The 21,267-nt window shown below is 39.4% G+C and overlaps 1 protein-coding gene and 1 long non-coding RNA gene across 12 annotated transcripts in view; one reads left to right on the top strand and one right to left on the bottom strand.

Annotated features, from left to right (window-relative positions):
• LOC308188313 (uncharacterized protein) overlaps positions 1-21,267 on the top strand; it is a 421,245-nt gene that overhangs the window by 9,702 nt on the left and 390,276 nt on the right. The gene's annotated exons all lie outside the window — the stretch shown is intronic.
• Positions 9,257-21,267, bottom strand: part of LOC308188316 — a 42,134-nt gene continuing 30,123 nt past the window's right edge. Inside the window, exon 2 of the long non-coding RNA XR_013945399.1 lies at positions 9,257-21,267. This exon is cut by the window's right edge and continues 18,128 nt beyond it. This is a non-coding gene — a long non-coding RNA (uncharacterized lncRNA).

The raw sequence follows: 21,267 nt of genomic DNA, 5'->3' as shown, positions 1-21,267 counted from the left end.
TCAGAGGACTATGCTCATGGGATAAGAAGTTCCACGTGAAGTTTCTGAATATCTGCGTATCTGCTAAAAAGTTTATAGGTCGTGTTTTGCCCTAAGTTACGTTTGTATAAAAGTGTTGTAATTCCATGAAATTTAAAAGAATCAACATTGAACTGAGAGATGAATTTAGCTTTGTATTTCTAGCCTACTGGCTGCAGCTGGCATACATCTGAAGCAGTAAAGATGATACATGGTACTCCACAAGTGATTTGTGACCAGGATACAGTTTTCTCTAGGACAGTGCTGCTGAATTTGACCTCATTTTTGCTGTGTTAGATACTGTTTCCCTTGTGGCAGTGTGCATAGGTGTATTAATAAGATTCCTACCAGATCTCTCCTTGAAATCTGAGCTTCGGAGGTTTGATGAAAAGGCTTGCTTTCAGGAGGTGTTGGTGATTATTCTCGTCATATCCAGGCAAAGCCTGCAAAGAATTTAACATCCAAGAGATGCCTTTTTTTTTTTTTTTTTGGTTGATCATCTGCAAAGCCTTAATCCTGAGACCCTGAATGATTTTTTATTTGTTTTGTTTTGCTTTGTTCTCATTACCCACAAAAGAGAAGTGCCCGTTCTGTTTAAGTCTTTCCTAGGCTTTTTAGATAAAGGAGTGACACAAGTACTTCAAAACAGAGTGCAGTTATCAGCTGAGTTCAGCCGGAGGAGGGAACGCTCACAAAAGATTCCAGGACAGTTTAGCCAGAGATAGCAGCTGATACGAATAAATAGCACTTTGCCTTTCTGAAGAAACTTACTCAAATATAGAGTTTAATGAAAGTAGTTAGTTTTGCTTAACTCCAGTAGCTGAATCAACATTATTATTTCCATTTTTTAAATCAGGAACAATCGAGGCACAGAGAGAAAGAGGAAGTGATGCCTTTCTTTCTTCCTTCCTCAGTGTATTGTACAAGCAGATGGGACCTGGAAAAGTCAAGACCATGTTCCACGGACAACGGAAGCTCAAATGGTTCCTGGCCATATTAAAAACTGTTAAAGCTTTTTTTTTTTTTTTTTTTTTTTTTTTTTTTTTTTTAACCACTGTGGTATTGAAACACATATGCAACTTCTTTGCCATTACAATCTTATTCTAGTTTCAGAATTATATAAAAAAGACCCTACCATAACTCAAAATTGAGGCCAAATACATCTAACATGTCCACTTGTCAACAGTCTTATTTTTAATAGCAGATTTTTTTATTCATTTTTAAAATTTTGTTTGCTTATTTTATTATTATTATTTATAATTGCTCTCTTAACCCTGTTAATGTTAACTTTAAAGGCTGGTAAGCAACAAGTAACTTTTTTTCCAATTGGCTTTCCCACAGCTGGGTATGTCCCCGTGAGGTCCAGCCTTAGATTTGAGTCCATTGTGTCCAAGAAAGACAAGTTCAAAACCTGGACCAGTCTCTTACCCCTTTTTGTACAATAATAATCATAGGGGAAGATTATACTTGGCTGAAATAAACAGTGGTGTTGCTTGCTTCTTGAAACAGTCATCAAAAGAAGACCGAAGCTCCGTATCGCACATGAATATAAAAGTACCTACAAATAGTTACGTTGTTCTGGGCTTCTTGTGTGTGTAACTGCTTGTCTGCATAGCTGCTCAGTGGGAGTTGCAATATGTAGAGGAGAAAACAGCCCCTAAGGGTTCTTTGGACACATAGTTAAAGAGGATTGTTACTTGTCTGTTTAAACTGTCAGTGGAAACAAACATATGCAAGTAATAATGGAAGCCTGCGAGTACTGGATTTGGGCAGAGCACAGATGTATTACTGCTGAGGCATCTGTCAGAGAATGAACAGTAGGAGGAACTGACTTATTTGTACGTTATTTGTACAACTTGAAAGCTGTGCAGTGAGTAGGTGCGTTTAACTTTTTGTTACTTGGGAATGAGATTCATCTCAATTCCTGAAAACTCACAGGCAAGTTTTGGTTTTATACTACTTTCTGATACATTCCCACTTCCCAAAAGCCAGTTTTAATGTCTGTTGATGCTTAGAAGACCAGATTGGAAGGAGAGCAACAGAAAGTTTTATTAGCCAGCACAATTAATACTTTCTCCTTTGAGAGCCAAATTCGTCTAGTTTAGTATGTTTACAAAAGAAAAGGCTGGAATGCACAGTAAGGTTTTTTCTTTATCAGAGACATATGGACTCACCATCGCTGGATATATTTGTGAGACACTATAACAAAGAACACTCCTCAGGCGTGTCTCACATTTCAGGACTCGAAGGGCAAAGTGGATGAGCGTCCCTTCTAGGAAACGGGTGAACCAGCTTTTTCATATGCAACCTCCAATTTCAGTAATCCTCAAGAAGCTTGTAAAAGCCGGGATGGAGTCAGTAAAATCTCATCTTATTAACCTCCAGAAGGACACAAAGAGCTTTGGATCTCAAGGCTGGTCTGGATGCCAAGTGCACCTCTTAAGTACTCTCATATTGTCTCAGCCTGCTGTAACTTTTGGTAGACACAGTACAATAAGGTTCATACAGGAGATGAAGAGACCAGGTTTGCAGGGAGAACTCCCACCCGAGAGAGGCAGATCAAGCTGCTTTGTACAGGAAAGCCAATAAATGCCTTGTTTGTTTGCTGTTTGTTTTCTCTCACTAGAGATCTTTCCCTGTTATCCTTTCATTTATGCATAATGACCCGTTTCACAGACTGAATGGTCGCTGAGATTTGTTTGCCTCTGCTGGTAAGCACTGGTCCTACGAGAGATGTTCCTCAAGACAGTTGCATTTGAATACTCCTACTTTTTAAGATGCTTATATCCGGTTTACACGCTAAACTCAGACGTAGGAAAATTCTGCAGGTTACATATTTGCTTCTGCGTGCTATCGTGGTAATAAAAGCTGGCAACTTCTTTTTTTTCTCATTAAGCATTTTCACTGTTATACATTTGCTTACATAAATGAGCTTCCGCTTTTTGTTTTTGTTTTGTAATTTGCAGAGGTACAACTTTTGCTGCATGTAATTAAGGCACACAGAGTCTTCAGAATTCCAAAGGAGCGCTTTATGTAGCACTCCATTTTTCCTTCAGGGTGCAGTGAACCATATATATCTACATGGGGTTGGGGCAAAGGAGGATTAAAGAGTCAACAGCTATGTAAACATTCAGTCAGCAAGCCCAGTGGATACTTGTTTCTTGACTTTTTTTTTATTTTATTGTTTTGAACTCATCTTTTTGTGGCCCTTCCTCCAATTACAGCGGGATTAACTGATGTGTTTAGGGGGAAGTTCTCCTTGACCCTGTTGTTTTCCAGTTTCAAACATGCCAAGAGGAAGGTGAGAGCATGATGGTGAGGCTGAAGAAAGCCTAGTGGGGAATTTCTCTTGGCTGTCCGGGAAGCCTGGGTTCATAAGCTGAATTTCTGGCTGAACCAGCGTTAGCCAGAATGGGTAAGACTCCTTGCCTACTCAGAGTTGTTCTCCAAGTACTTCTGTGGGGACACACCAGGCAAGATGCAATTCTGCATGATTCAAGAGGGACTTTAAAGGTCCATGCTCTATTTTTAAGGAAATATTCAGGCATGAGTCCACTTTGCCATATGCCTTAAACTGTAAGACTTCAAATCTTTTTTGCTCATTGCTTCGTTTACAAAGCTTTTGCTCTTCTCTGTCTTCACTCTCAACATCTGTGTATTTAAAAAAAAGCAGCATAGTAAGCTGAGCAAATGCAGTGGTGTTCAATTTGCTTGCTTATTTTCTGCCTGAGCAGGTCATGTACCTGCTCCTTGTGGCAGAAGGGGCCATATGCCGTGGGTCCTTCTCTGCCACGTGACCCGATTTGCTGTGCATGCACCGAGTGTACCGCTTACGTGGGATAGAGGTGTAATGTCCGTGCTCAGGAGCTCCAAAGCTTCCTGGAATCACTGGGTTTGCTGTGAATGCACCAGAACTAATTTGGTTGGTTGAGGTGCATCTGACATGTGGCAGAGTTGCTTGACTGCATCCATGGTAGTGCTGTGCTTGCGAGGGAGCGCATCCTCCTGGATGACCATCATCAGGAGTAGGTCATGAGCAAGATGAATTGTGTGTAAACACAACAAAGGTCAAGCATCCTGAGTACAACCCTCAAACACTGTTTATTATTATTATTATTACTATTATTATTATTATTATTACTATTATGGTTCAGATACTGTTTATAATGGCCTTAGGTAGGGTACGTGTAAAAAGAGAAGATGTTGAAAACGTAACTAAAAGCCCTTTTTGGATCTGCTGCAGACCGTCTTACTGATCTGGTTACTTCACCTCTGCTCCTCTGTTCCCTAGCTCTAAAATGGAGTGACAAAAGTAACTTTGTCATGCCTTGAAGCTTAACGAGCCTTTTGCCAAGTGCACAGAAATCTTTAGGTGAAAAGGCTTGGAATAAGACAGCGGTTATTGCCCCATTTACCTTCTTGTGATCTGGGAGGAGTGAGCAGAAAATCCAAACACTTGTGTTACCACGAGAAATGAAAATGCCCTCATTTCAGAAATTTTCCAAGTAAGGTAGCGTTTCATGCCATCTGGAAATTTCTCCGCAGACCTGTCTTGTGAAGCTTTAATCCTTTCCCTCTGTATAGTGTTTTGCCTGATCACGTCATCAGGGGAAGAATACAGAAGTGAAACAAAGGAGGGAAGTGCTAAAAGGCAAATTTTGACTACTTCTAAACCTCGTGTTCAGCCGATGCCAGTGGAAGTTTTAATTCCAGCTGCGGGTTGCAGTTAGCTATCTGGGTAGCGGAGGATGAGCAGAGGTGGGTATCTGGGTAGGGAGGAAAATGCCATGAACAAGAAGTGAGCGTCTGCTGGTGTCGTGTGAATGACTGAAGGAGTTGTAGTTGAGAGGGTAATCCCCGGGCAATGGAGAAACGTGGCTGTGACACGATGAGCGATGCCGATGTGTCATTTGTATCTTAACTCCTGGCAGAGAGAAGTGTTCAGGAGGGCAGGATTTAGGAGCGGGGTAGAGGTGAAGCTGAATTGGATCGGAAACAAAGGGTTGGAAAGAAGGGGAAGGTGCGGTTCTCCAGCAGCAACTGCTGGGGTGCCTGTGTTTATTCTGGAGTTTGTGGTGGAGCTGAATATCCTCAGTGGCAGCGCCGTGTGTAGCGTTCTCAGTATAAATAGAATCCATAAATAGTTTTGTAGAGAGTCAGGATTTTATTTTGCTTGCGAAGTTGGACCTATTGTGATTCTCGGCTCTGCCATTTCTTTCCTTACCTTATTGGTGGGATAAAGTTTATATTGCTTAGCCCCAAATCACATATATTAATATGCTTTCATCTCTTTTCTCTGTTGCTTTGTTTATCTGTCTCCGTCTATCTCTCTGTGCGCCTGCTGCTTGTCTGCCTGCCAGTTTTTTCTTTGTCTCTATCACTTCATCATTGAACCCATCTGTGTAGAAAATGGGATATTTGGCTGTCTTGTATTTTTTTTATTATTTTTTTTTTTATTTGTGTCATTTTGTTCCCTCAGACTTACGAGGATAAAACTCGCACTCCTGGGGGTGCCAGGCATTTCAGCTCTTGCATTTAGGAGGAGCCGTGATGCTTTTTGCGTCTGTTTGTCTGTCCATCTGTCTGCTGGTCTATAATAAGCTGTGCAGCGAGACAGCAGCTTACTATCTGTGTGTGTGAAATTAGCTAATTGGTGTTAGCAGCAATATTTTCACATGTTTTATAAGCAAAGTGCAGCAAGGTATATAAATGTAGATATGATCCAGAGACACACACACATACACACACGCGCGCGCACGCAAGCCTGTCGCTGCTCATGCATAGACGCTCAGAAGTAATTAATGTTAATAAGATTTTAATGTGCTTGTGAGATCATAATGAGGAGAAATGAATGCTGTGATTAGAAAAAGGTAACTGTGTGTGTGTTTTGGCTTAGAACACGATTTCCCCTCTTTTTTTATAAATCACAATTTCAGAACTTGTTTGTGATTGCATCAATCGGTTTTTATTTTCAAATTAGAGGTCTGTTTAGCCATTTGAATGATTAGCCAAATAAATGGGTAAAACCCTGATCATAAGGAATGGTGCAGATTTTTTTTTTTTTCCTCTTAGAAAGCAATGCTGGTATGTGACAGCGCTGGGCACCCTCATCCTTCTAGCATTACATTTTTTTGATGCTGCTTTTAAAGCCTCATCAGAAGCTGCTCTCAGAGACAGTGCTCATTTTTTACAAATAGAGATGTTTATCTATAGGTGTCTGCAATGCATAATCAACCACTGAAACTATTGTGCCAAGGCACATTCCCGTTCATCAGTAATGATGAATCCTCAGAGTCCAGATGATCACATGATACCTTGATAATATTTTGAAATAATTAGTTTAAGAAAGCAGAACCGTATACATTTATTTTTTTTAATTTTAATCAGTCGGCATCCAAGTAAGGGAGAGAGGAAAGTGTTTGCAGGAAATATTTTACAAGCTAAGATGTTCTTTCATCCCGGATGCTGTGTAGTCACCAGACCCCAGGCTGGCTAGCATCCAGATAGACACTAGGGGTCCTTCCCTCCAGCAAATCAGTGAAAGTATTGTCCAGAGGGCTTTGCTTTCATTTGCATATTTATTATTGTTTTTATTTTGAGTAATAAAAAAGTATAAAAATATTAAAAAGTTCTTGCCTGATAGTTTGGGCATTGAGATATTTTTTTTAACTGATATTGAGAGATGATATATTCTGTTTTAAAACCATCTACAATTTAAAAAGCATGTTTAAAAAGTCCATGCACCTGGCTGCATGCTACCCACTTCTTTATTTTGGTGGTGCCTGGCTTGGTTGGTGTTTAGAGATATTAGATCTGTGTTTGAATTCATGTAGTATGATTCATTTTCAGAAGCTGCCGAGGTACCACAACAGTGCTTGTGATGAGAAATGGTGGAACGTGGTGGTATGATTGCAGTTTCCAAATCGTGATGAACAAAAACCAGCGTCAGGAGATACGACTTTGACATGACTTGAAGTCTCCAAAGAAGATGATCTGACAGTTCATTTATAATGAATGAATTTATTTTGGGGAAAGGAAACATCAGGCAGTTTGTGTATTTGTTTATTCCTCTAAACACTCCATGCAGCCAGCTGCTATACAGTAGGGCCTCTAACTCTAGTTCATCATTCAGATAGCTCAATCAAGGAACGTAATACAGGAACTTTAATTTTCTAAGGTACCTTGGGATATATCATCTGCATATGTGTGCGCTTAAGTGTGTCTGTGCGAGTGCACTCAAAGCATCTCTGAAACCTGAACTTCCTTGCATTAAGGCCATAACGAAGTATTACCCAACTGCTGCCAGTGTCCAGGTAATTTTTAATGAGCCTGGATGAAACACGGAAGCCTTTACTTCACCTAAGTGCTTATATAGTTTGAGAAGTGCTTTAAATTTTGACTTAAATAAAATGATCTTCTAAGCTACAGCTGTAAGGAAGCAAGTCATTTGCTCTAAAAATCGTAGATCCTTTCTATAGGTAATTTTATTAACATCTTTTGAAAAATATAGGATTCTATGATTCTAATGTTAATCCCAGTTTAGGATTAGCATTGAATTGAATTAATGTTGAATTGATGGAATATGATTCATTTCCAGAACATGCTGAGGTACTACGACAGTGATTGCAATGAGAATTGGTAGAACGTAGAGATATGACTGCAATTACCAAATCCTGGTAAGCAAAAACCAGCGTCAGTAGATACAGCTTTGACATAATTTGAAGTTTCTAAAGATGATCTCACAGTTCAAATCCCACTTTGGTATTAGTATCTTCTTGCAATTTTTTCATTGCTTGTTTCTGCTTGTTTCCTTTATATTAACATACCAGTTCCCAAAACTGGCTTCCACAAAGTTAGAGAGTGAGAGTAGGAATGAGGTAACAATAAACTCCAATACCCCCGAATTTCAAGCTTAGAGCAGGAAGCAGCTAAGCTAAGGACCTTCTCTTTAGTTTTTCTGTGTCCTAGATGGGAAAAAAAAGTTTGATGCTCTAAATATCAGAGTTGAAATAGCTGAGCTGCCTTCAGCTATGGACTGAAAACTCTTTAAGAGAAACTCAGGAAGAGCTGAGGCAAATTGGCTAAATGCATGAAGTCAGTACACAAAAATGAGTTGCATGGAATCTTTAGGGGACTGCTTTAATTCAGGAGTAAATTAGTCTTAGGCCACTGTAGCTTAACTGAATAAGGAACTACAGGGAGCTTTGCTGTTGAATTACAGCATCTACTGACAGCTTCAAGACAATTAAATGTGTGCATATTGAAGTCAGACATTAGTTGATTTGCCTTAACTTTCTCAACACCTCCATGCAGACTTGGCATTAGAGACAGATAAGCTGTCCCAAGCAATTCATTTGATATTGGGGATCCAGAACAAAACAAATTTCAATATCTCCTTTGCTCTGTGGAAAACATTATACCACTGATTATTGCACTGTTCTTGTCAGAGTATCAGTTGCCCTGCCGGTCCTTGGACACCATTGTTTTCCTGTGCAGTTGTTGGAGGGTCCACAGCTAATAAGGATGACTTTCTGTTAGAGTCACTTTGTACACACCTATGCCCCAGTATTTGGGAACAAAGCATACCAAAGGTAGAGGTACAATATACTTTCAGTGACTTCTAGAATTACTAGAAGAAAAACAAGTGTATTCACAAGTTCTGTTTCCCTTTTGCAACTGGCTGCCATACTTACGTTTGGCTACTCTGGTGTAAGGTTAGCTCAAAGGTGAGAAAGAGGGATCTGTGTTTTTTATGTGGTTGTAATGGTAGAACAGAATATCTTGGGAGCGTAGTAGTGGCAAGCCATCTCGGGAGAAACTCATTTTCTCTTAAAGAGGCCTATGCACAGTGTGAAAGTAGGAGCTCATAAGCGTATGTTCAGATTGTGCCCTGAAGAATGTTTTAAAGTATGTTTGCCAGCCTTACTTGTATTACATTCATTTAATTTGACTTTATTCCTAAGTGCACATATAAGGTTAAAATGCTGTTAATTAAAGTTTATAATTGACAAACTGTGAGTTAGCTGGTAGAATCTCCATGCTAAACAACATTAGATTTCTTCAATCATTTGCACAGCGAAAACTTCTGCAAATGGAGGGATTTAAAAAAATATCTGTAGGTTCTACCTCTACCAGGCCAGCAGAGAAAGTAAGTGATCAACTTGAAGGCTTTATTGGAAGTGGTCATCTGCTAGGCTCAAATTGGGTGTGTTTGTTCAAGTATGCTAGCTGATCTCTCTTTTGTTGTGTTGTTTTTTGTTTTTTTTTTGTATGATACAGAGACAGAGAACACATATTCTGAAACTGTCAAAACTGAAGTTTTAAAGAACCCAATTCCATATTTATGCTTCTAAATAAGCAGCTACGTTTTCCAAAGTGCTCAATGCCAAGAAACCCCTGCTGAGTGTGCTGGATGCACAGGACTTTTAGTAACATGGATTTAGAAGAGCAAATTTAGGTACCAGTTTTGAAGCTGTTAGCCAGAGGACTTGTGGGTCAAGATGAGCTTAGAAATTCCAGATAAATGGTGTCACATTTCTACCAAAAACTTTATTTTAAAAAGTTGTATAATTGTAGCATACAGTATTTACATGAAAGTAAAACATACAGTTATCTATAGGAAGACAGGAGCTGTTGAAGAAACTAAATAAGTTGTTCATATACTCTGTCACCTCTGCTTCTGAAAGTGTCAGAAACTTCTGAGCTAGATGGGGAAGGCCTTCCAATGAACAAGTATGGAAAAAACTGGCGATGGAGGAAGCTCCTACCTTACTCTGCCATGGGATAATTGGCCAAGTCTTTGAATAAAGTAGGTACTGGTTTTCTACTCGATTAGAGGTCTGTTTGATGTTGTAATGGATATTCCTACTATCCATATACAAGTTTTTCCTTTTTTTATTTTTTTTTAATAAGCTCTTGATCTCAGTGTCACTTTGCAGCAGGTATCATGTGATCTACAGGTTGTTTCACACATGAAAGGAACGGCTTAACTTTTCTGAAGTTTTGGAAATTTGAAGTTTCAGGTAATGTAAAGGCAGACAGCACTGAGCAACTAGATGGAGTTAGAAGCAGTAGTCACTGTAGTATAAATTCTTGGTATTTCATTTCTTTTCACTGGTGGGCATGTGTCTCCAGTCATTAGCAGAATTCCAGTGGCTTCACATTGGCTGCATTCATCACAGAAATATAGAAAATAGTTTATATGTGTTTATGTATGTCCTAACTCATACGCTTATGCCTGTATTTACAAGTAGTGCATTTGGAAAGAGTCAGAATGTACAAGAAGTGTTTGAGTAAGTTTGGGTAATGGTTCAATTTGTTTGGAAAATGTTAGAAGTTAGTCTTGTTCCCATTCCCCAAACAGTTCTGCCACTGACGTAAATAGGACTAGGCCTTTTTATCTATGCCTGCATGAGTTATTCAAGAAAAATTGCAAACTGCATGAGCCGCTCAGATACCTAGCAGCTCCCAGCCCTGCCCACGTGGGGATTCTTACCTGACCACACAATAAATGTCTTTCCTTGGATAATTGTCCTGGTCACCTCAACAGCACTTAAGGCAAGCCATGTGGCGAGTGCCGCCTTGTTCTGCCTGTGGTGGTAAACCATCCTGCTCCGCTCCCAGCTGCTGAAACACCATTGGTGTCAGGCTCTGATCTTTCCGTTCAAGACTGGAGAGGAGGCCCAAGGCAACACAGGGTGGGGAACATGGGGAAGATGAGCAGGGAGTGGGATGGAGGGGTGAGAGGATGGGGTTGGACCCTGGTTCTGTGGCGGAGAGGAAAGCAGGGAGGGGATGAAGCAGGGGGCAGTGCCATGGGGTGGGCTGTGATAGAAGGGCATGGAAAGTGCATTGTGTAAATGTTCTTTAAGTAGAATCAGTGTTAGAAAGGTGGGGAGGTGAGAGAATGGAGAGAGAGCTGTTTTGAAGCACAAGAAGAAACAACACAGGCATGCTGCCACCTGTGCACGTTGGGGGTTCATCACAGAACTGGGACATGTTGTTGCCAGTGCGTTGGTACCACATGAAACTTATTTGCTTTTGGAAAAGCTTGAAAATATTAAAACTAAATATAGTTGAGGCCCACTCCTTATTGGATTGTCAGCTCTTCCTTCTTAATATAATAGTCCAGTCTTGATCAACACATTATTAACAAAATCATGCTTGAATACTGTGCCCTGGGTACAATTATTTTCAGCACTCTACCTTTACTTCTTCTTTTGTTGTGTTCCTATTGTTCCTTTTTCTTCCCTTGACAGTAAGCAGATGACAATAAATTGTTAAATTTACTGCCTCCACTTTGCCATGACTTGGTGCTGGAATCAGACCAGTTGAAAGGCCTAGCAGGTACTGTTTTTGTTAATCTCAGGACATGATGGATTTATTTGTAATCATGTAGCACTTAACTGAAGCCTAATGGATTGACAGGCATGCTGTAATGAGGTTGTCCTGAAGGATCGTTAGGGACACCACCACTTCTGTCCTGGATTATTTGTTCAACTATATGTCTTACTGAAATCCAAGCATGAAGACAAACCCTTTCTGGGATGAAATTTTGTCTTCTTAAGGTATATGATAATTTTGTAATGCTTCGTAACTCTTGTCCTTTGTATGTGGCTTTTTTGGGGGGGAGATTCTCCTTTAGTCCTTGCCAGTTCTGTTCTAGAACCCTCAAAAAAAAAAAAAAAAAAAAGGTGTAAGGAACACTCAAAGTCCTCTTACCTGTCCAAAAGAGGATAGACTGTATGTTTTGTTATTCCTGACAAGTATTTGTCCAGACTGTTAAGTTATGAGTCCCACTTCAAGTGATCTATTCTGGTACCTCATTATTCTTACCCTTAGACAGACTTCCCTGTTGCCTAACCTGAATCTTCTTTATGTACTAGTAATCTGGGTAATGTAGTCATTTCTGGCAGTAATTCCATTCTGTGTATGGTATCTGCGTTTATGATCATTCATGCTCTTTTCTGAATGTTCTTCATCTGTTTCTTGAAAAGCTCTGTCCATAACTGGACGGTTTGCCTCTTCAAACTTCCCCAAACTGCATAGAGCTGAAAGATCACTTCCTGTGTCCTCAGGGCTGCATGTCTGCTTATAGAAAGCTCCAAATGATGATTGTTCCCTTGTTTCACCAAGATTCTGCAAACTTATATCAAGCTTATAATTCACAATAACCCTAGATCCTTTTCTGAAAAACTGCTGCCTTCTCAGTTATACCCCATCTTGTATTTATGTCGTTAATTATTTCTGCCTAAGCACGGTACTTCATGCATACTCCCGTTGAATCTCATCCAGCGCCTCTACACCATTTCTATTATTGCCAAGGTCATTTTGAATTTTATTCAGTCACTCAGTGCATTTCCAGGTTCCTGTGGTCTGCAAGCTTAACAAACATGTTTTCTATTCCATCATCTAGCTTATTAATGAGAAAGTTTAATAGAACAAAACTCAGGGCAGCAACCCAGTTGTAGTCTTGTATTTTGATAATTACTGTGTGGATTCCCTTATCTAAGAAGTTTTGTATCTATGACTATCTATGTTATCTGCTTCTGACTATGCTTGCTTTGCTCCAAGCTTGTTTATAAGAATGTTATATAAAACTGCCAAAAGCTAAAATAAAGTTAAGGTACATGAATGACACTTGCTGCTTTCTACAGGGCTTCTTATCCTGTTCTGGAAGGAAATTAGGTTGTTTTGACATGATCTGTTCTTAAATCAATGTTGATTACTACTCATCTTTTTTAGTTAGGTGTTTTCATTGATCAAGATTTTTTTTCTGGGAATTAAGCTTAAGTTGATTGGTCAAGAATTCCTTTGTTCTTTCTTTTCTCCTTTTTCTCTCACTTTTCATGGTAGGTACTATATTTATTCTTCCAAACTTTTCTTGTCTCTCACAAAGTCTCCAAAACTGTTTCAGACAGCTCTTTAAGGATACTGGGATGAAATTCATCAGGCCCAAATGACTTGAAAAATACCTAACTTAGTTAAGTACTCTAATCTGTTTGCTCTTCTGGAGTAAGAACATATCCCTCTTCATGAGTATTAAGCAAATTATCCATGTCTCTCCACTGGAAATTTTGAATGAAAGGTGACACAAAAAAAGGTGTTAAGCACTTCAGCCTACTCACATCATCTGTCAGTTGATCTTCCTCTCCACTGATTTACAGATCCATATCTTCATCTACCTAATGAACTAACAGAATGGCTTCTTGTTACTCTTGGTATCCCTCGTTAGTTTTGTGCTTTGAGCATAATGATTTTGCTCCTTCATGTTTGTACTATTTTTATAATTATCGTCTTCTTTTCTGATATCCTTCTGTTTTCTTTGGGCTTTTTTTTTTTTTTCCATTTGATAGCAGTAAAGAGCTCATAATTTAATGTTGATTTTATTGTAATTTCTTCAAAGAACGGTTATGTCTCCTTTTTTTTTTCCTGTAGACTCTCCCTGAGACTTCACTCAACAACATTACTGTCCACGTTGCACTCTTACCCACTCAGTCTGTCCATACAGGCTAGAGCCCAGTCTAGAAAAAATGCCCATTTGGTCTTCTCTTTACTTTCCAATGAAAGAAAAAAATTCTCGCCAGTGCATTCCATGAAGTTTCTGGAAAGCTGTGATCTGCTGTTTTCTCCAAAGAATGTGCATAATTAATCCCCATTTTCACCAACTTTTTCATGCAGACACTTCAGGTTATCTCACAAATTGTTCTGAAAAGTCAGACTCATCTTCCTGTTTGGTAGTTTGTGGTATTTCCCCGTCGTGGTGAAGCCTGGGTATTTTTGCCTTTAATCACTACCTGTGGTTTTTCACGAGGTTTGACGCTCTGCACATTCTGGACCTCAGAGCGTGCTTGTGCTTTCTCAGTTTTCCAAGGCAATATGCCTTTCCTTTTTTTCCTTTTAGGTATCCTCACACAGGTTACATACCCATATATGTTACAGCCATATAAGTAAGTCTGTCAGTTTTCTCTCATACTAATTAAGCATCGATCTTGATGATGCATTACGGTTTCTAGTTTATTTTCCTATTCACCAAACTTCTTGTCGTATTATATGGACATAGAAGATGCTTTTTGTCCTTGCCCAATCCGTGCTTCTGCTGTGAGGACTGGGAGGAACACTGATTCCTTCACCACTTTGCTTCTAGAAAATTGTAGTCACTTTTGAACCTTGATGTCCCTAAAGTGTTTTTGTAGATCCTTCGGTATTCATTATGCCCTCTCTATTGTGTTGTGCCCTCTTCCATTGTTACTTCTCTGAGTTGGAACGTCCAGGAGACTATCCTGTCCTCACTTAAAAGCCACGTAATTCTATTGCAATCTGCATTTACTGACTTAAAAAGTGGTTTATAGTATCAACATATTGTATTTATTTTCCTACACTTTTGGCTTCCACTTATTTCTTTTTTTCTTTATTTGTTCTTCTTCCTTTTTTTTTTTTTTTAATTATTTCTTGCTCTTAGTTTGCAAGTTCCTTGCAGCAAGGTTTTGTTCTCTCATGTCAGCTATGTCCCAATAGACTTGCTGTTTTTCTCTCAGTTCTCCTTGTACATAATTTGCTTTTCTTGGTAGCTTTTTTGGAAGTTTTGCAGATCAGTGCCATTGCAACCATATGGTTCCCCATAATTGTGCTCTAAAATTACTTTGTCCAATTTTTGTCCCAGCTTTGTGCAAGTCTCCTCTATTGACTAACTCTGTTCATTCTCATTTGCTGTTTCAGTCTGTTGTGAACCAGGTGAAGGTTGGATGGTCTTTCTTTAACCTTGGTTAGTTAGTTAATAGCAATTCCAGAGAGTTTGAACTGTACATCTTAAGGCAACAACAGATTTCCATAGTATTGAGCCAGCAACGTTTGCAGTGTTTGCCTGAGAGGAAATTTTCTTCACAGCAGATATTCATTAGCCCTTGACTTAGTACTTGGAAAGATGGAAGGACATCTGAACACGAATCTGCAAGTTTTTCCTTTTGTTTGTTTTCTTTTTGTTTTTAGTAACAAACCATTGGAAAATTCCAGAGAAGATAATATTTAAATTATCTATACAATCTAGTTTCTTACATTAGTTCATTCAGAGACCAACATTTTAAAATGATAGTTGAGTACAGGTTTCTTAACTTGAGTCAACTTAGAGGAAAATGCAGTCAAGACAGCAATTTAGTCTCCCTCTGCTATCAGAGGAGGAGAAATACCCCTACAGAGCTATTCATCCTAAATATATTAGAGTTTTGGGATGGGATTAATGGCTCACTGAAGATGATTATGGTGGCTTCAGTTAGATACCTAACTTTTAGGAAGTTAATAGTTAGATTATATGCATCCTAGATCAGATTTCAGATTTCATCCTAGATCTCCTGATCAGATTTCTCTGAAGAATATTTCCTCTATTCTATTCTGTAGAAAGCTACCATGGTTTGTCTAGCTTTGGAGAGATTTTATATGTTAGAATTTTCCAGAGTTTGGAAGGGTTATAGACCTTTTAAAAGATTTCCCTTTTTTAAATCTCAAGTTATCTCCTTGCCTTTTTGATTGTAACCTGCTCCTTAATTTTGTTTGTGGTGAAGAAGCTGTTCAGATTGATCATTTTGATGTGGCTTCTTTTTGATGGGTCAACAATTTGCTCTCCAGCATTGCAGGTAAATACTATTCCATGTTACCTTCCTCACAGGTGACACGAAGATTAATGTTTGCACATAGTTCTGAGTATATCTAACTCTCTCTAAGTTATCCCTGTAGGTGACTATTTTTACTTGTATTTTGGATCGTTTCATGATGTAGCCACTAAAAATAAATGATCCTGGACAACAGATTAGACATATTTGTTGTTTTTTTGGGAAGAGCTAATGTCATTTTGGTGTTGCACAAGCTTTCCTCTTTATCTCTGTACAGCCGTAAGGTGTCCGTGACACTATTATTCTGGCCACTCTGTTGCCAAAAAGTTGTCAAGAAATTAGTGGAGAATTCAGAGAAGAGCAACAGAAGTTAAGAGGCTGAAGAGATTGAAATATGAGCAAAGATTACAAGAATTTATTATGTACAGTTTGGACTAAATGATGACTAAGACATATGATAACAATCCACAAGTATTTGAAGGGTGTAAAATATTAAGACAAAAAAAAAAAAGAATTATTTTAAGATGTTCAAAGGGGTAAAACTCGGCAAGGAAAAATTTCAGCGTGAACCACAAAAACTTCCTGAGGAGCTGCATGTGCTGGACTCGTGGATTGGAGTCTACAAGAAGATGGTAAAAAGCCTACGATTTCGCACCGCCCTGGGATCACGCGCACAAGGACATGGGTCTGACTGCACAGGTCAGGGTTCGCCTGCTTCTTACATCGTGCTTTTCTGAGGGCTCCTGAAGAGTGAGCTGCAGCACAGGGGCTGCGTGCTGGTGGCAGCAGCCTGCCTGCAGCTGCTATTTTTGTGGAGCAGCCCTTTTCCATCAGATGGCTGTACGTGTACCCATCCGTCTGATAAGCGTAGGCAGAATCAAGCTATCACCAATGGAATAATTAATCTCATTTTCAGCTCGCTCCCTGCTGAGGTGTGAGAAGTGCCCAGGGAAGAGGGTGGCTGAGATGACACTGCAGGAACTGGTCTGTTGGTGATGGTTTGCCCTTGGCAGCTGTCTTCCCACACGCTCTCCTGACCTGGAAGCAGAGCAGTTTCACAGGTAACACAAAGGTGTGCCCGTAGGAAATCTGGACATGTAGTTGTCAGAAGGACTTGCAGCCCTCTAATACTGGAAGAAAACAAATGGCCCATCCAGGAAGGAAACTGAACACCACTGAACAGAGCTGTTCTTAAGAAACAAGACTCAAATAGGCAGAAGACTCGAGGAAATGTACTGAAGAATAGCATTTATAGTGTCCTGGCAGAGGACTGGAATGACGTCTTAAGCATTTTCCTTTTCCTTTTACCCTCTTCTTTCATTTCTATTATTTGTTGCAATCATATTAAAAACTGTTTTCACTTAGATTTTTTTCCCACAATTTAAGAACCCTTAACACCTATTTATTCGTTCTGATAAAGGCTGCCGGTTTACACTGTAGGCTTATTGTAATTAGGAGGTCTTTTATTGTCCTAGTGAATTGCAGTGGACTATTTTAAGCCTAAAAATATTTAACCATCCTGAGCACTGATTAATTTGGACAGTATTTTTGTTTAATAGGAACATCTTTACTGTTTACAGCTCGTTTTGCACTCTTAATAGATATGGACAGGAGGAGTGAGGACTACAGCTCTTGTTCCCCACTCTGCCCTCTGTTCCTCATTTTTATTTTTGTGTGTGCAAAACCATCATGCATGCCAGCTTGGGAAGCTGGCATCCCTCCTGTTAAGACCGAACTTGCTCTCTGTTGCAGTATAAATAGTGCTTGCTTCCAACTTCAGAGCAGTACCCATGTTGCATGTGTTCTGTAGCTGACTGTATTAAAGGGTTTTCCGTGTAATATAAGGCTTTTATATTTGTGGCTTTAGATTTGCTGGACAACTCTGATCACGCATCTGGGGATAGGCCTTTAAGCTTGTGTGATATTAGGGGGCTGGAATATTTCAGTTCTGGCGTGGCTCAGTTTAAGAAGGTCCTACTTCACTGGCGTGTACAGAAGAAAGAAAACCAAATGCCATTCTTTAAAATACTCCAGATATAAACCTGGGAGCATTCCCAACTTTGGTAATCCTACATTGTCTGTAAATCACTGGGAGCGGAGGGGGAAATTGCACCAGGTGAACCAGATGTATTTGAAAATGTCATTTAGTTTGCTAGTCTGGGATTTTTGATTTGATAAAAGCACTTTGTTCTGCTTTGTATAAAAGCAGCTGGCCGGGCAAACTGAGACCAGTTGGTCAGACAGAGGCCACAGACAAAGACAGTCGGGGAAGGTTTAGGAGGGGGGCTGATTTTTGATTATAGAAGTAAAGAACCATTACAGACTTTGTGGGCAGCATGTGAAGTTTTGCCATGACCGATTAGTCCTTGGGCTTTTGAAAACTGTTCTCTTAAAGTTATGTGATAGAAAGCAATAGCTGTTTTCCTCAGACTTGCTAGAACTGTTATCTTTCCGATTGAAAATGCTGGGCTGTCTGCCCCAGTCATCCCCTTGGGAAGTGCCCTTCCCATCCTTGCCTTTCTGGCACACGTGGCCAGCTGGAGGCTAAGCCCTGAAGAATAAGAATTATTTTATCCTTTTATCTGTTGCATTTCATTTTCAGAGTTTGGATGGTCTGCTTCTTCAACATCAGCCACTGTTAGCTTCAGTAGGCAGGCTGGACACTCTCGAGCAAGTGTTGCAGAGAGGGATGCTGGGTTTTAGGGTTGTGCTGTGTTGCTACAGATCATGTCACCTCAGTGTGTAAACAGTCCAAAAATAAAAACAGCAAATGATACAAAAAGGAATCCAGTTATATTTTTATATCTCATTAAGTTTCGCTCCTCCTTGTGGTTTTATTGGCAGAGATATCAGGGGAGTGTATATCTCCATCTGAGAAGAGGCGAAAAGATCCGCATTGGTTGTGTGGGTGGACACTTTTTTGCCTTTTTTTAAATTTTATTTTCTATGGGGATTAAGTGGGAAGGGGTCTAGGCTCTCCCACACCTGTCTCATTTGTGGATATCCTTATTTTATCACGTATAGAAAACATCTGTTAATTTAAGACTAGTTACTAGTATCCTGCCCAGGGGTTCTTTATTTAGGTACTCAGCTACAAGAGCTGCTGTCCCAAGCTGTCATACACAGAGCAGATTGCTTACTATTGCTGTGAGCCAAAGGTATAGGGTATAGGTGGGTGGACTTGTTTTTGAACCCTGAACTTTTCCTGTGTGGTACTGACAGATGAGCGGGTTGGAAAAAAGACAAGGGTCCACAACCAGCAGCTTTGGGTCAAGGCACGTCTGTCCCAGAGCCGTGCTTGAGCTTGGGATATGCCTGCAGAATACTGGCTACAAGCGTCGGCCTTTTTAGTCCCTGCTGTTTAATGTGAGCCTGATAACTGACTTATACTGTTCTCTTTTGGTATTTTGGAGATTCATTGACTGCCTACCCCTAGTCTGCAGGGAATGGCCAGGACGTGGCTGGATGATTGTGTTGGAACTTGACCTGCATTTTCCATCCAGACACCCAGTGCAGGCCAGGTCAGGGGAGGGAGTGGGAAAGATTATTGCAAGCCTTTGGTTTTCGTACACATAGATCCACCGAGAAATTCCCTACCACGTGTTGTTGTTGTTGTTTTCTCGCCTAGCTTTGTGCTGGGATCCTCCAGCATGCTTAGCACCCACGTGGTTGGTGGCTTTTCTGGAAATGAATTATGGCTGTCAGAAATGCTAAAGCCCTATCCCAGATATGTTCCCGCATCACGTTTAAGTTTATGCTCGTGTTATGGTCCAGTCAACTTTTCTGGCTTTAAGTTGGAATGGCAAACCTTTTTCTTAGGTTCATCTGTAGTGAGTGTTTTATTTGTCAGATTTTGATCCTGAAAGCAGTGGTTTTTCAGACAAAAGCTATGGGTTTGATAGAATTTGAGTTCTTATGATTTTTATAGCCATAATCCTGTGCTGTAAGAATTCTGTTTGTCTCATGTCCCCTATGTAGGGTTTCTGTGTAGTTATTTAGACCACACTTACTGGATCTGGGATGCATTCAGTAAGGGGCATGACTCCCCAGTGTGGATCTGCAAACATGACAATGCATGGAAAACTTCAGTTAGTATTTAATGAACTTCTTCATGTATTCAGTGTGAGGACATTGCTTAGAATACAAGCCTTGGCAAGTAGAAGTATCAACTGTTGTTATTGTTGTTGATGTTGTTTTTTAACTACTTAAAGCACTGAACATAAGCAGACTTGAACTAGGAGCTAGAGAAAAGCATGTAATTTCCTTAAAGTCATTTATCTAAGCTAGAATATTGTAAGATGGCCTTGCAAAAGCCAAAGAATGAGCTATTCCTGGTGAAAGAGTTAAAAAAAAAAAGAAAAAAGTCTTAATTAAAGAAATCCTTTAGTATGTATGAGTTGTGTTTATTCTTTCTCTGAAAACATCAATGTTTCTATCCCTTCACTAAAGTTCTCTTTATATAGTAGACAAAGATCCATAAGGAAAACAAAAGACATTGCATCTGGGAATTAAAAAAGGAGTTTTTCCTTTGTTCCAAGTAACCTATACTGTTAATTCTAAAAATGAAATTGAATATTTTTCTTAAAACTTAGTATGCAGCTCATGCATTTCCGTGGAATGTCCTTAACTATTCACTGACTCACTCCCTATTCATTTATAACTAATATATGGCACTTTTGTTGTGGTTTCTAAAGTATGGAGGTTATGTGAGTCAGATGCAATTTAGAATAGAGATTATCTTTAAATAATCAAAAACATACTTTGCCAAAAATACTTTTTAAAAAAAGAGGGGAAAAAAAAAAGGAAAGAAAGCATTCCGTGTTCTCAAAATGTGGAGAGCTTTTAAAAAAGATTTGTTTTCAATAAATAAGGGGGAAGAAATGTTATGTAAACCTAAGTGCTTAGCAGACATCCGTTTACTTCCTTCAAGGAGACAAGGGGTTTTAAGATTTTCAGAGCTCATGAGAAAGGCGCATCCTTGAGTACTAGCACCAAGGACGTGATGGAAGCATTTTTCCTTGAAAATTTGCAGCATGAACACATAAGGTTAGAGGTGGCATGAATGATAACTTTCTTGAAGATTTTAATCAAGGACATTCTGGAGAATGTGGGCGTTTGGATCTATCCTTAAAAATAGGAAAACAAAGTAACAAAAAACAAACGAAAACATACAAAGAAAAAGAAATAACTCCTGGCCTACCCTTTCTTTTCACTTCTTCCTTCTTCTTCTTAAGTTGGTTATGGTTCTCATAAAGTTTTTCATTAATGATACAGTGTTAGAAAGGACAATTGTTAATTTTTTTGCCGTGACTTTGAAGTCCATTTGTTGTGACAGCTGTTAGGCTGGCATTTCCTGGACATCAGTGGTATTTTATGATGGCTTGCCTGCTTTCCTTCCTTCTTATGACTTTTCTCAGAAAGGAATAGCAAGCTGGCAGACTTAGATTCCTGTATGAAAAAAGCAGAAGATGGATCATATTGGGCTATAGTTGAGAGAATTTTGGGGATCCAAAGAATCAACAGCTTTTTTGTAAGGTAGCTGGCAATGTGATCTACAGACAGAATCAAAAAGATCTCAAAGCTAGAAACTTGTACTCATCCTTCTGCTGATTTTTTTAAAGAGTTTTGTGCAGCAGAAGATCTT

This window comes from Anser brachyrhynchus (assembly GCF_964034855.1).
Source record: "Anser brachyrhynchus genome assembly, chromosome: 1".
NCBI classification, from domain to species: domain Eukaryota; kingdom Metazoa; phylum Chordata; class Aves; order Anseriformes; family Anatidae; genus Anser; species Anser brachyrhynchus.
The sequence above is the reverse complement of the archived record's forward strand: the minus strand, read 5'-3'. Positions and strand labels throughout refer to the sequence as shown.